We start from the raw sequence: 11360 nt of genomic DNA on the forward strand, positions 1-11360 counted from the left end.
CACTTACACAATCATGATTTCGGCTTCAACGTGCCATCATCATGTGTTTTAAGTGTTATAAGGTGCCTAAGATGGCATACTCTTGTATTTAAAATACACTATTAAACACTTTGTCTAAGGGTCGATATTTCTGGTAAAGCCTACTGTTTTGTTTCATCACTGAGTATACCACCTTCAGTGATGAAACAAAGCAGTAGGCTTTACCAGAAATGATGATGGCACGTTGAAGCCGAAATCATGATCGTGTAAAAATAAATGTAACACTGCAAATAAACAACAGTCTAATGACGATACAGACTTTAAAGAAATATATTATGACTGTGGCCCCGCATTATGAAAAAAATGTAAAAATAACTGTAAATGATCTTTTTTAAATAGTTCGCATGTAGACTGAAGCGTCGATTAAAAGAAGACTGGGACAGAGTTTCCTTGGACGTTACTGGTGTTTTTCTAATACGTCTCCCCACACATTCTCAATGGGGTTGAGGTCTGGTGATTGAGGTCGTGGTTGTAAGTCTGTGGAGCAATTGTACAACAAATATTCATGCACATGCACATGCCTTACGTTTCGGATCATTGTCCTGGTAAAATCTGAACATGTGTGATCTCCCCAACGGTTCAGCACTTTTCCGTAAAGTGTTCTTTAATATGCTCAAATAGACATATTTGTCCATAATACTGTCGATGAACACCAATTCGCCCAATCCAAATATCGATATACTGACCCAGTCACGAACACTGCCACCTCCATTACAGAAGGTTTAATATTTGTTACTGTAAACCTTCGTTCTTCTTCCGCCACACCATGCTTCGTCCATCCGACCCAAAAACGTTAAATTTACTGCCGTCGGCAAAAATGGCGTCGTTCCACCATATTTCATCCGTCGTAATAAATCCCCTGGCAATCTTCTTTCGATTATGTTCATTCACATACGGTTTCTTCCTGGCTACTCTTTCATTGTAGCCACTTTCATTCAATGCTCTGCTAATCGTTTTAGGATGTACCTTCTTGCCAGTCTCGTTTAGCAGCTCACGTGCTAATCTGGGTGTATTGAGTGTAGGATTCTTCTTTATTTTCCGTATTAGCTGCCCTTTGCCACGTGCCTCCAGCTTCGGTGGCTGGCCATTTTGCGGTATAGAGTCGATACGGTCCTCATTTCTGAATCGTCTGACGATATCTGCCACAGCACTCTTGCACTCTTACGTATGTTGAGCGTGGCAACAATTTGTCTACATGATTTACCTTTTGCGCTGTGAAAAATCACAAGCTGTCATATCTCAAAACCAGTATTAGCTTTGCGTGGCATCGTACCGTCTGGACAGTGAGCCGCGCTTCTGAACGCACACTTGCCTTCTGACTCGGAGTATTTACCCCGGTGTGAACGGTGACAGCAAGTGCGGCGCTGCCATCTGTCCGGATATTAAAGTAACGTGACAGTCGAAGAGTGATTTTTTCAATCGTATTATTTGCGTAAACATCATTCATACGATTACTTACTAGACATCTACCTTCATATATTTTTCTTTTATTCAGAGTACAGTTATGATGCAGCAAAGTAAAAATCGGCTTAGTGTCCGAATATTAAGGTTATTTACTGTATATAGCCAATATGGCGCCTCACAACTCTGTACTGAAGGGAGATGGCGTGCATGTGACGTAGGTGACGCTCTGCCGTCTTACTCGTCAACGTACAAACACACGTTCAGAATATCTGACAGGCTAAATACTCCTGTACATGTTCGGAAAGACTCCCCTACTTCCACGCTGCGACGTCGGAAACTCGGCACGCTCAACGTTCGGATGCAAAGTCCCCGTGCCGAAGGCTTTAAGCAAAATTTTAGGGGCGACAAAGGGCGGGAAAAATAACTTTCAAATGAAAATCTGCAAAAAGTTGTGCAAATGAAGAGAAAAAAATGAAAAGGAGGAAAAATTAAAACACCGAGTTGTTTTCAAAAGCCTTTTTGCTTTCTTTGAGCCGGCCAGTGTGGCCGAGCGATTCTAGGCGCTTCAGTCTGGAACCGCGCGACCGCTACGATCGCAGGTTCGAATCCTGCCTTGGGCATGGATGTGTGTGATGTTCTTAGGTTGGTTAGGTTTAAGTAGTTCTAAGCTCTAGGGGACTGATGACCTCAGATGTTAAGTCCCATAGTACTCAGAGCCATTTTGAACTTACTTTGACGAAAGTAAACACATTGCCTCTGTCTGACTCTAAACTAACGCAGTCGCTACTGTGTCCGAATCGGAAACAAACTTGACCCTGATTTGCATTGCTCTGCCGTTGGACTTTAGTGGTGGTAGTAGAAACGAGGTGGCGTTATTTTTCAGTTCTTGCCTAGGGCGGCAAAACAGCTACACTCTGTTCATCATAATAATAAACCTGTTGTAAACATTACGCCATGTCTTCTTCTGCGTTCGCTTGAATCTCATTGGTTTCACGTGGAGCAGAAGCCAGCTGTGAGAGCAGTACAATCAAGTACGATAATAAGGATACATTTTATGCTGTGTTACAAGCACATAGACTGAGCGACTGAGCAATAATGCGGGACAACGGCTTTACCGGCGCATTAAACTTGAACAGCACTGGCCAGCCAGTGGTCCAACTAACCTGCAAGGTTGCGAACAATTGCAGTTTAGACATAAAAAGAGACGAGCTAAGAAACAATATAGCTTCGAATGTCATTTAATTTTTATAGTGAATGAAATAATATTCGGCAAAATTCCAGCACTACTGCGCGCTTCTTAGATGACCACACGGAAAGCATAAAATGCTCTTGTGTTCACCTGGTAATTTTCTAATAACAAGCAAGAGTGATGAAAATTTCTAACTTAAACACAGGGTAAATTTTCAGAACGAACTGTGTGTGACGCAAAAGCATGCTGCGGTGATTTCACAGTACTGCTGAATACGGAAGCCATTGAAGGTGTTAGTTACAGTCAGTCGACTGGTAATCTCTTAGTTCCTTCCTTATCCGAATCCGAGAAATACATTTCTGTTCTGGAAGTGTCATCTGCTACGTTGATAACGAGCCTATCAACAACAGAATCCACCTTCTCTTGTGATGAGCCGTTCTATAGCCGCCAGCGTTCGGCAGTGACGTGTGAAAGAGCTGCGTGCGTTAATTACAGTGGGTCTCGCAGCTTAACGGTCTTGTGTGATCTTGTGTGACTTCTCGCCAGGAGATGATGTTGTTTGTCGCATGAGCTCCAACAAATGAACGCAACGGTTTCACAATCACACAGTTTCTCTGTTCTCTGTCAGAACATACAGGGTGTTTCAAAAATGACCGGTATATTTGAAACGGCAATAAAAACTAAACGAGCAGCGATAGAAATACACCGTTTGTTGCAATATGCTTGGGACAACAGTACGTTTTCAGGCGGACAAACTTTCGAAATTACAGTAGTTACAATGTTCAACAACAGATGGCGCTGCAAGTGATGTGAAAGATATAGAAGACAACGCAGTCTGTGGGTGCGCCATTCTGTACGTCGTCTTTCTGCTGTAAGCGTGTGCTGTTCACAACGTGCAAGTGTGCTGTAGACAACATGGTTTATTCCTTAGAAAAGAGGATTTTTCTGGTGTTGGAATTCCACCGCCTAGAACACAGTGTTATTGCAACAAGACGAAGTTTTCATCGGAGGTTTAATGTAACCAAAGGACCGAAAAGCGATACAATAAAGGATCTGTTTGAAAAATTTCAACGGACTGGGAACGTGACGGATGAACGTGCTGGAAAGGTAGGGCGACCGCGTACGGCAACCACAGAAGGCAACGCGTAGCTAGTGCAGCAGGTGATCCAACAGCGGCCTCGGGTTTCCGTTCGCCGTGTTGCAGCTGCGGTCCAAATGACGCCAACGTCCACGTGTCGTCTCATGCGCCAGAGTTTACACCTCTATCCATACAAAATTCAAACGCGGCAACCCCTCAGCGCCGCTACCATTGCTGCACGAGAGAAATTCGCTAACGATATAGTGCACAGGATTGATGACGGCGATATGCATGTGGGCAGCATTTGGTTTACTGACGAAGCTTATTTTTACCTGGACGGCTTCGTCAATAAACAGAACTGGCGCATATGGGGAACCGAAAAGCCCCATGTTGCAGTCCCATCGTCCCTGCATCCTCAGAAAGTACTGGTCTGGGCCGACATGTCTTCCAAAGGAATCATTGGCCCATTTTTCAGATCCGAAACGATTACTGCATCACGCTATCTGGACATTCTTCGTGAATTTGTGCCGGTACAAACTGCCTTAGACGACACTGCGAACACCTCGTGGTTTATGCAAGATGGTGCCCGGCCACATCGCACGGCCGACGTCTTTAATTTCCTGAATGAATATTTCGATGATCGTGTGATTGCTTTGGGCTATCCGAAACATACAGGAGGCGGCGTGGATTGGCCTCCCTATTCGCCAGACATGAACCCCTGTGATTTCTTTCTGTGGGGACACTTGAAAGACCAGGTGTACCGCCAGAATCCAGAAACAATTGAACAGCTGAAGCAGTACATCTCATCTGCATGTGAAGCCATTCCGCCAGACACGTTGTCAAAGGTTTCGGGTAATTTCATTCAGAGACTACGCCATATTATTGCTACGCATGGTGGATATGTGGAAAATATCGTACTATAGAGTTTCCCAGACCGCAGCGCCATCTGTTGTTGAAAATTGTAACTACTGTAATTTCGAAAGTTTGTCTGCCTGAAAATGTACTGTTGTCCCAAGCATATTGCAACAAACGGTGTATTTCTATCGCTGCTCGTTTAGTTTTTATTGCCGTTTCAAATATACCGGTCATTTTTGAAACACCCTGTATGTTTTTAACGTTTCTGAAGTTGCATTCCGTTTTGGAAGTTTTGATTCTTCATATACTTTGTTGTAATATAGTTCACACACGGTTATTTGTTGTTATCATTTCTGTGAGACGTCTTTGTGGTACCTCGCCAGCTCACACTATTCATCACATTTACTTGCGATGGTAATGTGTCCTCACTCATATTCTATAAACAATGTACAGTATGACAACTGCCAGGATTACAGAAAGAGAACAAGCATTTCAATGACCGGACGGACAGTTCGTAATACTGTGAAAAAAGTAAATGACCCGAGGGAGTCTGAACCATGCTCGCCCACTTTGCAGTCCAAGCCCGTGACCACTTAACCACGACGCCGTGGCCCGCTCACTTTCCTCGATGTTGCTCTTGTTAAGCTTGGACCGTTCACCGTTTCTATTTTGCTTTTTTGCTTCACAGATCCAGTACACCTTCTTCCTGTTTTCATGCTTGATCCGTGTATCTATATAATGGGCCGTCTTACCAGTAAATCTGAGCGGGGTGCCCTGGGAAGTTTCCCTTGTTAGCACCGACAACTTAATACCGACTTCTGTCGATATCTATAAAGTGGAAATATTGCATCTGAGATCACTAAACCTTGAAATAAAAGAAACGTGGTTGAAACAACAAAATGGTTACCAAAAATTTTGCGACTTTCTTACTTAAGACTTCGTCTCAGAGTTCCATTAGTAGTGAAACAATAACGAAATATCTAGTACCAGTGGTGTAGTGAAGGGGACGCGGTACGCACCGGGTGCCAGCTCCGTGGGGGTGACAAAACATCATAGGTCCTGCGGCACGAGTACTAAAAAAACTCTTTTTTTTCGTCGTTTCTTTCCTGACACTTGTGGAAGCGGGCTTATAGCTAGAGAGCTTACACACAGGATGAGGCGGCTGCACAATACCTCCCACAAGGCGACCGCATCATCTTTCGAGGACTATGGCCTCCACGTTCACCCGACGTGGCCCCACCGGATTACTTTCTGTGGGGTACGTTGAAGGGAAAGGCCTATGAAGGCAATCCGCACCCCATACGAGAACTGTGCAGACACGTCACATTCGGAACGTCACTTTCGATGTTCTGCACAACGTCTTCAAGAACATGCAGAAACGTGTGCAACTGTGTCTTCAAGTTCAAGGGGATCACTTCCAGGATCTCATAAAACTTCTACGATTTTAATAGGGCAAATTATGAAGTGCATAGTTATTTACTGAAAACCCTGTACTTTATTTCAGTACGAGTACATCATACAAACTGAATAGACCAACAAAATTAATATTTCCTCTCCCTGTAGTTAAGAACAATACAATATAGTTTAGAATTTAGCCTTTTCAAAGTATCCAGCTTTTTCCTTCTGAACAGCTACTCAAACTCTTGGCATTCTCGAAATAAGATTTTGTAGTGTTGTGCAGTCCAACCCTTGTGTAACTAATTCCACAAACATTCAAAATTAGATGACCGTACTTTTCTGACCTCTCTATCAAGCTTATACCCGTAAGATTTCAGTGAGATTTAGGTCAGATGACTGACTTGGCCAGATCATATTCTTCACTTCCTCACATTTCGCTTTTCTATTGACATACCCTCTGCATAATTTAGAAGCACGTCTGGGATCATTTTCCTGTTGCAGAACAAGCCCGTTACCAATAATCTCTTGCCAGGTGTAACTGTATTGTTGGTCAGTTTCCTTGACGTACTTCCTACTTTAATTTCCACTTAATTCTCGCTAGATCACCGACTTTATCTCCTGCAGTCCGACCCTCCACCACGCTTCACCGTTGGCGTTACACACTGGCTCTTTATACGTTCTCCATTAAGTCAACGAACAACCATTCTGTTGTGGATTGGCAAGAGAGCCAACCATGTATGAGAGGAAGCCGAAAGGCACGCGTTTTAGCTCACGCAGGCTGGCGTGAGGTCTGGAACAGATCAAGGAAATGAGACTAGCAAAAAAGGACGTAGCTGTGGAATACTTAACTTTAATCCATAAATGGTGAACAACGCTCTTGACGGTACATGTTTTACAGCATCTATAGTAACTGGCAATGGCGCCTTGCTAGGTCGTAGCAAATGACGTAGCTGAAGGCTATGCTAACTATCGTCTCGGCAAATGAGAGCGTATTTTGTCAGTGAACCATCGTTAGCAAAGTCGGCTGTACCACTGGGACGAGTGCTAGGAAGTCTCTCTAGACCTGCCGTCTGGCGGCGCTCGGTCTGCAATCACTGATAGTGGCCACACGCGGGTCCGACGTATACTAACGGACGGCGGCCGATTTAAAGGCTACCACCTAGCAAGTGTGGTGTCTGGCGGTGACACCACACATTCAACGATGGCTTCCAAATATTTCAGAGTTAGATTCGTCCATTAATAACTCCTTCAACCATTTCTGCACGCTACTATTTTTATGTTGCCTTGCCCATTGAAATCTTTTCACTTTATTTTGTTTCCGTCATAAAAATTTTCTGGCCTCTATACATCCCTTTAAACCTTGTTCACGAAGAGGGCATTGCCCTGTTGAGACAGAGATGGGAGCTGCTCTCATACTATTTACTTCCTCGTGAATTCCAGGTGCAGCGCGATGATATGAATTGATCTTCCCTGCATGATGTTACACGAGGTTTTCCCTGATCTCGATACACCTGCATCGCTTCCCGTTTGCCTGAACCGCTGCTGTGCATATGCCACTGTAGGTTGGGCTACGCCAGCTTTTGTTGCTGTTGACCCACTAGAAGAGTCTTCCTTACCTAGAACTACAATTACAGCACGTTTTTCAATTCCATTCTCCTGCTTCCGTCCCATTTGGAGCTAATACGGTATGAACCTGATCATTTGGACAAACACACTGCTGGGTGCACACAGTGTACCGTAAACTAATGCGAACTGACTACTACACAGACAGCTGCAGGAATTAGGCCTATTCGAATGGAACCGTCTCAGATAATGGAACATCAGCGTTACTGATTCTCATCAGCGCCCCTCTATACGAACAACCAGTCAGATACACAACAGATGCGCCTAGTCTGTAAATGGCAATACTTATTTTGTTGTCAGAATGGGAATACGATAGAATATTCCAAAGGAAATACCTGTTTTAAAAACAAATCCATAGTTCTTCTGACTGGTAATGTAACACCGATTACGTAAGTTAACATACGTTAGCAATAATTACAGTTCTTTTAAATAGTAACTTCAACGCGTGACACAACTTGGTGGAGGTAATAGCTTGTGAAATCGGGGTATGAAAATCTTTCTCACATAACCCAAACACTATACATACATTTTGTACTTTATACCATGATCGAAAGACATACATCGCATAAGCTTAAATATTTCATGAAAATGCCTTTTCCGAATTGTAGGTAGTTCCCACAATAGACCAAAGTTTACTTCATTATTCACTTCGCAATGATAAGGAAATAATTGACGCCGCAACACAACAATAAATGCGTGATGGATACTATTTTGCTGTAGGGCCTACACGATATATCACTGAAGAGCCAAAGAAACTGCAACAGCTGTCTAATATCATGTAGGGCTCCCGCGAGCACGCAGAAGTGCCACACCACGACGTGGCGTGGACTCGACTAATGTCTGAAGTATATACCTATATGGATATGGTGTCTGTTCTTTCGGTCATGACCGAAAGAACAGACACCATATCCATATAAGTATATGGCAATGCCGGCCATGACCTTCTTCTTCTGTGTGGATGCACAGATATTACCCGAACTCTTACGGGACTTGGTAAGAATGTCTTCCACGAGTAATGAGTGTGTTGAGCAGGGACACTAGGAATGTAGTGTGTGGGCATATAAGGTGAGAATGATGGTCTCGTGGGACGCGTGCGCGAGATAGTGTCTGCAGTCGCACTATCTTCTGTGCCCTCGGCAGCTCAGATGGATAGAGCGTCTGCCATGTAAGCAGGAGATCCCGGGTTCGAGTCCTGGTCGTCGCACACATTTTCACCTGTCCCCGTTGATATATATCAACGCCCGTCAGCAGCTGAAGGTATTAATATATAATTCTAATGTCTGAAGTAGAGCTGGAGGAAATTGAATCCTTTAGGGCTGTCCATAAATCCGTAAGAGTACGAAGGGTGGAGATCTCTTCTGAACAGCACGTTACAAGGCATTCCAGATACGCTCAATAATGTTCAGTCTGGGGGGTTTGGTGGCCAGCGGAAGTGTTTAAACTGAGGAGAATGTTCCTGGGGCAGCTCTGTAGCAGTTCTGGACGTGTAGGGTGTCGCAATGTCCAGCTGGAATTGTCAAAGTCCGTCGGAATGCACAATGGACATGAATGGATGCAGGCGATCCGACAAAATATTCACGTACGTGTCACCTTTCAGAGCCGTATCTAGAGGTATAAGGGGTACCATATCACTCCGACTGCACGCGCCCCACACCATTACAGAGCCTCCATCAGCTTGAACAATCCCCTGCTGACATGCAGGTCCATGGATTCATGAGGTTGTCTCCATACCGCACACGTCCATCCGCTCGATACAATTCGAAACGAGACTGGTCTGACCCGACAACATATTTCCACTCATCAACAGTCCAGTGTCGGTGTTGACGGGCCCAAGCGAGGGACAAAGCTTTGTGTCGTGCAGTCATCACGTGTACACGATGTTGCGTTGAATGGTTCGCACGCTGATACTTGTTGATGGGCCAGCATTGAAATCTGCATCAATGTGGGGAAGGGCTGCATGTAGAACGAGTCTCTTCGGTCGTCATAATGTGTAGAGGAAAGTTATAATAGCCTATCTGTGTAGGGTTTTGCCTATTATTAGCTTCAAAGACATTCATGAATGAGTCAATTATCTACTAGCTAAAATTTTCTATTATGTAACATATTTACAAAGACTATTTGTAAGTTACTGTTTATATACACGTAGTTTTTGTTTATCTGTTGCTTTATAGTGAAGTTCCCTTTGGCCTTTGGCTGTTTCAACTTACTTGATAACTTAAAGTCGCTAACTTACAGTCGCTAACCACAGCCTTCTTCATTACTATAATTTTTTTTCTTACATGTTGTAAATAAAATTTTGTCGTTATTTCAGTACTGATCGCTACATACTTACATCTGCAGCCCATTTTATAAACTAATGAACTTACTTTATTTTGGGTAAGAGTCTCGTAATCATCAGTATTGTCTGTTGTGGATACAAATGATCCTCGTAAAATTATACACTAAACATACGTAGCTGTATTGAAATTAGATGTAAAAATATTCATGGAAATAAAATGTTTGTTAAATTATAACAAACTGTATGCAGATATCTTCTTCCACTTCCACTGATGCCATGCCCGGCGCTGACGCAGGGTCGGCATTGTTTGGAACGGATTTGGCAACGTTAATGGAAAGAGATGGCTGGATGCCCTTCCTGCCGCCACCCCGTACCCCTCGGGATGGAATTAGTGTACCCCTACTGCCTTCATCGAGTGTAATGAATGGAATAGTGTGCGAGCGTGTTCAGATGTCTGCGAGTCATGTAACAGAGGCGGAACGTAGGGGACCAGCCCGGTATTCACCTAACGGAATGCGGAAAACCGCCTAAAAACCACAACCAGGCTGGCCGCACAACGGCCCTCGTCGTTAATCCGCCGGGCGGATTCGATCCGGGGCCGGCGCGCCTACCCGGGTCCAGGAAACAGCGCGTTAGCGCTCTCGGCTACCCTGGCGGGTATGCAGATATCTTAGTTTCAATTCCTGTAAATAACTGTCCTTGTTCACTGCTCACTTGTGCTGTTGGTTGCTTGGTACAACACTACAGACTTTTTACAACTTGGCGTTGTACAATTCCTGAATACTTTTATCTTTGTGTACACTTTAAATGTACTTCAGATGTTAGAAGAATTGGTGACCACTATTGGTACTAGTTTACAGTAACATGTACATGACTTAACTATATAGCTAATTATTTACACAAAATAAAATGTTACTGTTATTGTATGTACCATTTTAAATCTTTATGTGCGTACAGCCTTTTTATTTTGCCGGTATCTGGATAGGCTATTAAGTAACATCCCGTATACGAGATGCTATTTATCTCAAATGGACCTGCGTATATTAGCTGTCACTTCTTAATTATTATTAACCTTAATGAAGATTTTGGAGTGTGTCCTTAGCAACGCCTTATCTCCTACGTGATATCCTTGAGTCCTCTTCAAGTGTTTATCGTATGCTTCCTTTCGATCTTTCGTGAACGTGTACTTCCCGTTAAGGAAATCATCCCCTCGCGAACCTTCTTCTCCCATGAGTCATGTCCTCGCTGTACTTGTGGTGACAGATTCATCCTTTTCCTTTTATTTTTTTTTTTTTTTTGCTAAGAATAGCTCTGCAAGTGTATGTGAAGTGAATATGTGTGGAAGGTTGTTCAAAATTTGCTGAAAGGCGGCTAAACATTCCACCCACTTAGTACGGTTTGGAGAGTAAGTCCCACCGAATATGTTCAATCTGCGAAAGATCCTTTCAGATGGGTTTCCTTCGGCATTAAACCGTGATATAAAAGTTGGTGTTATT

This window comes from Schistocerca cancellata, chromosome 9, assembly GCF_023864275.1.
Source record: "Schistocerca cancellata isolate TAMUIC-IGC-003103 chromosome 9, iqSchCanc2.1, whole genome shotgun sequence".
Lineage (NCBI taxonomy): Eukaryota > Metazoa > Arthropoda > Insecta > Orthoptera > Acrididae > Schistocerca > Schistocerca cancellata.